The sequence below is a fragment of the Strongylocentrotus purpuratus genome, unplaced genomic scaffold (assembly GCF_000002235.5).
Source record: "Strongylocentrotus purpuratus isolate Spur 01 unplaced genomic scaffold, Spur_5.0 spur5_scaffold_13, whole genome shotgun sequence".
In the NCBI taxonomy this organism is placed as follows: domain Eukaryota; kingdom Metazoa; phylum Echinodermata; class Echinoidea; order Camarodonta; family Strongylocentrotidae; genus Strongylocentrotus; species Strongylocentrotus purpuratus.
The window spans coordinates 34,903,104-34,909,411 of record NW_022145598.1 but is presented as its reverse complement, the minus strand read 5'-3'; positions in this window follow the sequence as shown (position 1 = coordinate 34,909,411).

Genomic DNA, 6,308 nt, shown 5'->3' with positions numbered 1-6,308 from the left:
TTTGGAATACACACGTTTGCATCTTATATGGAAGGGAGAACGATAGGAAGATATAAAGAGAGAAAACAATTCATATCATTCCTACCAAAATGATTTAACTTTCACGCGAAATACATTGTAATTTATTGAAATGAATTAGGAGATCTATATTTTCATTCGATTTTCAAAGTTACATTTTGATGACATATCTTACGAGTGGGGCGGAGGACTGGGGGAGGGGGGCGGTGGTAGAACCTACTATGAGTAATACTTTCATCGCAAAATCTGGTCAGGACATCAGCTGTTCAGAGCTAGAAAATCCTTGACTCTCGGTTAATAATAAAAAATAATAATAATAATAATAATATGAGATATTTCTATATCAAAGGAAAGAGGAAAAGGTGAGAAGAGGGTAGAAGGGGGAAAAGAGCGGAGAGAAGAGAAGGGAGCAAGAGAAAGAGGGGAAATAGCAATAAGGAAAGAACAATATTACGGAAAAGAGAATGAGATAGAGAGAGAGAATACAAATAGAGAGGGTGAGAGAGAGAGAGAGAAGGAGAGAGAGACAGACAGAGAGGGTGAAAGGAAGAGAGGGCCAGAGAGAGAGAGGGGGTGAGAGGAAGAGAGATACAGAGAGAGAGAAAGGGGAAAGAGAGGGAGAAAGAAGCTAGAAGGAGGGAGGGCAGAGAGGGAGAGAGAGAGAGAGAGACAGGGGAGAGAGAGAGTGAGAGCGATAGAGAGAGAGAGGGGAAGGAAGAGAGGGACGGAGACAGAGAGAGGGGGTAGAGCGGGGTGTGAGAGGAAGATACAGGAAGATCAAGGCTTGTGTGCATTCACCTGTTACAGGTGGATGGGCATCTCTTTGTGAAGCAGAGAGAGAGAGAGGAGAGAGTGAAGGAGGGAGCGTGGAGAGGAAGGAAGAGAGGGACGGAGAGAGAGGGAGACAGGGAGAGAGAGAGAGAGAGAGAGAGAGAGAGAGAGGGGGGTGGGGTGGGGGGGGGGGAGGTTTGGTCTGTCTCTCCATTCTCTTCATTCAGTGCGTTTCAAGTCGATGCGCAATGTTGACTGCAGTAATGAATATCCCATGGTATCAATCAGCAGTCTTCTTTATATAGCTCAACGCTCTCACCAAGAGGAACCTTGCCTAGCTGAGATTCTACTCCTATTTCTTCTCCTCTTTCATCTTTTCTGTCTATCTTTAAAAAAACTTTCTATATTATCCCACTTCTTGGTCATCGAGTCCGTTTGATAAATTCCGTTTATTTCATCCTCATCTTTCTTATTTTTTTGTTCTTTCTACGGAGGAACAATTGCGATGGCACCACATTCTACATTCCCGTTTTTATGATCTTTCCATTTTGAACTTCAAAAATTCGCCTTTTGGCTTCTTCTAATTCTTCACAATTTTTCTGATGTGAATTTTTGTTCTTGTTTTTCTTTCTTTCATTCGTTGTTTTGGGGTCTTTTTCGATCAAAGCGGCAAGAAATTGTCGAAGTCTCAAAGATCACATGCACTGCGCACAGGTATCAGTATGCGGGACTCCATAAAAACGTTTGGACCAAAACATGTTATCTTTTTCTTGTCTTATTATCAAACCTTTCCAAGAGACATTTCTGCCAGGCGCGTACACAGGGGGGGGGGGGTGTTTGTGTGTAAAACCCCCCTAAATTTACCTAAAACCCCCCCCCCCCTTTTGGATTTTTTTTTTTTTTTTTTTTTGGTTGACCTAAAAAAGCTGACCTTACCCCCCCCCCCAACGGAACAAAATGTCAAATTTTCAAATTTCGAAACCCCCCCCCCCAAAAAAAAATGTGTCCTCTTACCCTCTCCCCCCCCCCCCCCGCTTATTCAGTGGTCGGCTGAGTCGTTGCGATTTTTTTGGGACCAAAAAAAAAAAAAAAAGCGTCCTCTTACCCCCCCCCCCCCCCCCCCCCCCCGCTTATTCAGCGGCTGGCTGAGTCGTTGCGAAATTTTGGGCCCGATTTATAAATGTTAAACCCCCCCCCCCCCCCCTTGAAAAAATCCTGCGTACGCGCCTGATTTCTGCTGTGATATTCTTCTGAATTGACATACAAATGGAAAGCTCACAAATTACTTTTCAATCTTTACTAAAACCTTCTCTTGAAAGTAATGTTCTATACTGGTGGCAAACTGGCAACGTATTTCAAATCCAAGGACAATTTGCTTAAATACATCGTAGCGAATTGAAGATATATTATAGTATGTTGATGTTAATGAAAGCCGACTCAGGATATATATTTCAAGACCTCGTAGATTCAGGAAAGCGAAATTAACCCAGCTTCCCTCCATAAGCGCTCTTGACGTGTAGATTAGGTTTCAGGCATGTAATCTATTTACTAACATACAACCTCGCCTGAAGCTATATTGCCGGTCGAAAAGGATGTTGATTTTTTTGTTGAGGAAGGGGGGGGGGGGGGTAGTTTTGTTCCATCAGTCATATCGGTGATGTTTCTTGCATATTGAGGTGCTGGATGGGTGCGATCCATGCTTTACACTCTTGGACAATGTGTTTTACCCGCATTTGTCTCTCTTGACCCAGGGTTTGTTAAATGAGTATCTAGTAATTCTGGGGGCAATAATGATCTCAAGGACCTCAAGAAGAACAGCATTCATGCTAGTGCGGCTTTCCTGGGTTAACAGAAATATTCTTACTGTTGTCGTTCTTGTTGTCTATCATATTATAGTAATTTTTCTTATTATTATTATAATTATTATTGTTATTATCATTATCATTATGAATATTAAAAGTGATAATAACAATAATTATAACAATAACATAATAACAATGACAAAAATGATAATAATAAAAATAGTAATAATGATTTTTATTTAGATAACCCTTTTCCAGACCGTCCTTTTAATAGCTCTTCCAAATGAGTTACATATCTATTTCAAGTTTTAAGAGATTTTAACTGTACCACTTCCCATTTGCCCCATTTTTGTTTAATGGCAAACGTTTTTCTGGAATGCTTTCAAAATGATAATATAATCAATCGAACAAATCGGGAAAGAAAAATTAAAGGTGCGATTTTAGCTATATTTACGCGTTTTGGCTGGCTTACAAGGACAAATGTACGATGTAATTAAGTTCGTAAAACATTAATCAACAGGGACTTTTAGATTTGCACGTCGACATAGTGGACTGCTACGTGTGACGTTAAAGGCATTGGCAGTGCCTTGAAAGGAGGGTCACACGTAGCAGTCCACTATGTCGACGTGCAAATCTACAAGTCACAATGCCTTAAAAGGACGTCACACGTAGCAGTCCACTGTGTCGACGTGCAAGCCTAAGAATCTTTCATATCTTTCAGTCCTCTACACACCTTCTCTTTGTATGCTTCACGATTGTGTTGTTACCTCCAAAGGTCGGTAAGCTAAAAAACCAAATGATATACACTGCTTTCACTGTGTTCAGTCTGACCTAGGTTGAATCCCGCCCCCCCTCCCCCCCTCTCCCCCCCCCCCCCCCCTCTCCTCCCCCCCCCCCCCACTCAGTTTTATTTAGGGTATACGCGTATGCATGTTCAGGTTATATCGTAACGTTTATAGGCTAAGAAACAAATGTTTAAGATGATTTATAATGAACATTCATTCTGCTACTTGTTTGTATATAAACGGAACACCTGGCGTCAAAGAGTTATCGCTATAGAGTCTAAAATTATCCAAATACTATTACTTAAATTTGGCTCAGGAACAGGATGGAGGCGAGAGGAAGGAAGAGGAGAAAGAAGATGATTCGGTGAAGGAGGAAGAGAGAAAAAACGATGAGGGCGAGATATTGAGTACGGAAATACATCTTGTTATAACCAGGATGCGAGGTAAAAAAAGAAAAGTAATTCCAGTAGAACGTCACAAATTACGTCACTTCACATCAGATGAAAAATGCCACCCCCCGTTGTTCCAGATCTCTAATGGATTAAAGATAATGCTGCGTTCTGGCAAAAATTGAAAAAAATAATTAGGAAGATTCTTATTCTTTGTAGGTCAGGTTTAAAGAGAATAGTAGAAGTGTGTCCTGAAAAGGAATGCCCCATAATCCGAAATATGACTACAAACAGCCAAACATTTTTTTAAAACCAAACTCTAGGGCCTCATGCGTGTGTGTAGTCCCAGTGATTTTCAGCAAGACCTATGTTAATTTCTCTTGTTGATTCTTAACTCCGGGAAGCTCCAACACCGCCGGTGTTGGAGCTTCCCGGAGTTAGTTGATTCTATAACCTCGCACTAGGCCTATAAACCAATTCTCATATGATATATACACAATCAATTCTTTCATCATACATTCACAAAATGACTATGATGATAATTATGATCATTGTAATATTATGATCTCATCAAACATTCACAACTCTCTTAATAGTAGTCCGATATATCTCAAACTTTTGCCATTTCATAAAAAAAAAAACTGGCTACAAAGTTGGGTTGCCCTTTAACTCTTTTTCGTACGCAGGGACATATTTGATTTTTATTCAAAAAAATGACTAGCTCGAATAAACAATGATCAAGACAAAATAAAACAAGAAGATAATATAGTCTAAAAATGATTAGAATAATACTATTAAGTATAGATGGATAATCAACTCCTTTTCAAAGAGACTAGAAACAAGTGGTGATACTCTGATAGAAAGACAGAAACGAGATGTAACATAGGAGCTCCTGAAGGTCTTCATTATATTAAATTAATGCAATGTCCTGAGCCTTCTATTAATGTGAGCAAATAAAATGATCAATGTAATTGGACTAACAAATTAAATAAAATTAAAGAATGACATGATACCAGCATTCAATTATTGACGAAAGAGGAAGAAATAGGTCCAACAAGTGAAAAAAATCCAATTAAGATATCAAGGAATGCAAAAACCATGGTAGATACGATGCAAAAAAGACAAATCAATATAGGAAGCTTACCTCTTTATCTCGATGTCGATCCTGTAAAATAGACCAATGATGTACCTCTTGAATGACAAAATGTAAATCTTAATATAAGAAACCAAGCAGTTAGTCCATTTTAAATTTAAAACAAAATTGTTGCGAGTTTTTGTCGCCCGTGATGAAAAGTATACTAAAACGCAAAAGTCGACTGGATCAGATCCCTTATTCACTGAAGGATTCGGTCAGAAATGATTTTTCTTTTTAGAGCGAATTCTGCAGTAATACGAGACGAAGTGAACGGATTCGTGAGTAAGTGACGTCATACGTTTTCGACAATTACCGGTTAGGCAATCCGGGAGCTCGCATTTTTCCAAATGATGTTATTGATTTTGTTTAAATAAATATCACACACATTGCTCAAGAGTGTTTCACTAATGCGTTCATGATTCCCCTTCCTGCATGGAGACAGTACATTGCTTTGAATTTCCTGTAGTTTTTTTTAAACACGTAGGCCGACTGAGCTTGAGGTCATGTAATCAGGGAGGTCGGAGGACCCAGCTCCCTGATGTAAGCAACCACATATTCTTAGGCTAATAGCTTGGGAGCTAGGTCTCCCTCTCTCTCTCTTTCTATATCTCTTTCTCTCTCTCTCTCTCTCTCTCTCTCTCTTTCTCTCTCTCTCTCTCTCTCTCTCTCTCTCTCTCTCTCTCTCTCTCTATGGAGATAGGTTCCCGTGGTTGATCACTCATTAAGAAGAGATTAATAGATATGACCACGGTATATAAATGTATAGTGAGGTATTCCTAACTAAGAAAATAATAATTTTTGTTTTTGTTTGGTATATAAATGTATAGTGAGGTATTCCTAACTAAGAAAATAATAATTTTTTTTTGTTTTTTTTGTTTGTTATGAATTATTAATGTTTTCATTTAAAAAACTGAAGTTATGATGTTCTCTTTTCCGTTTTGTTATTGTGTATTGTAATTATTTAACCCTGCATGAGATGCATTTAATGTCATTCAAATCTCGGTCCTGGGTTTTATGTAACTTCTTTATTACTATGTTATTATGTTGTTTCAATGTCTCCCTGGAAGCTCAGGGTTTTTAGGTATTAAAATATGGTCAGATGAGCATACAGGGGCCCCCTTTGGAGCCCTTGTTGGGGTCTAGGGGGCATGGCCCCCGGGAGCTCAGGGTCTTTAGGTATTTAATTACGGCTAGATGGGCATCCAGGGGCCCGCCTATGTGCCCTTTATGAGGTCCCGGGGCCGGAGCCCCCGTAAGCTCAGGCATTTAATTACGGCCAGATGAGCATATTTTGATACATCATTTGACATTGGCAGGTCACTCTTTTTTTTGTTCTCTCTCTCTTTCTTTCTTTTTCTCTTTAACATACTTTTTCAAAAAAGTGAGGTTGAGGGAGGGGGATCGAGCC